The sequence below is a fragment of the Nanorana parkeri genome, unplaced genomic scaffold, assembly GCF_000935625.1.
Source record: "Nanorana parkeri isolate BGI_ZX_2015 unplaced genomic scaffold, ASM93562v1 scaffold3359, whole genome shotgun sequence".
Classification (NCBI taxonomy): domain Eukaryota; kingdom Metazoa; phylum Chordata; class Amphibia; order Anura; family Dicroglossidae; genus Nanorana; species Nanorana parkeri.
In genome coordinates, this window is record NW_017309627.1 from 59,613 (window position 1) to 60,346 (window position 734).

Consider the following 734-nt stretch of genomic DNA (forward strand, 5'->3'; position numbering starts at 1 on the left):
GCAGTGAGCGGTCTTTATTACAGGAAGCTCCGAGTCTCACAATGATGTAGGGATGTAATATTTCTCCACATTCTCCTCCTGTGGTTCTGATCCGTCAGTGTGAGGTTGGTCCTCTTAGCGGTGTGCTGGCTCTCAGTGTGCAGTGATTATTGTCAGTCACATGCTGTGTTCCGTGTTCTCCAGCCGGGTGTGCGAGAGATTAGGGATGTTTAATACCCGGCTGGCCTGCTGTGCATGCTGGGAGAGCTATTACATATCTGAGGCACTTCCTGTCACATGGTCTCCCCTCCGGGGGTTTCCTCTCTATGAGGATGTATCTATAACTATCTAGGCCCCAGGTCTGAGAGTTTAGGGGGATGGGAAGCTGTGGGGATCTCCCCTCCTGGGAGGTGTCCATACGTTACTGGCTGCTATGGAGTGCTACAGTACAGGCCTGGAGGAAGCAGAGCTGCAGTTGTCCCCCACATGGAGGTGGCGAGTGACCGAGTCTCAGGACGTCCCACAGGAACCTTCCCATGGCTGTCCTGCCTTGGTGTGAAGACGGAGCATACACTAGAACCTCAGCTACAAGGAGCCAATGTACATGCGTCCAGCCAGTAGAGGTCTAAGATAGAAGACTATGGGACTGCGCTGTGATGTCATTGTACCCTGCGCTCCCTCATCCTCTCTCCTTACTCTTCTCCGCGCTATTCAAAGTGACTGACGCTCATCGCTCGTCATACCCGATGATTAGC

At 53.1% G+C, this 734-nt stretch overlaps 1 long non-coding RNA gene across 1 annotated transcript in view; it reads left to right on the forward strand.

Moving 5' to 3' along the window:
- LOC108803070 overlaps nucleotides 1-465 on the forward strand; it is a 12,142-nt gene extending 11,677 nt beyond the window's left edge. Inside the window, exon 3 of the long non-coding RNA XR_001942258.1 lies at nucleotides 455-465. This is a non-coding gene — a long non-coding RNA (uncharacterized LOC108803070). The remainder of the gene's footprint in view (nucleotides 1-454) is intronic.
- Nucleotides 466-734: the final 269 nt, after the last annotated feature.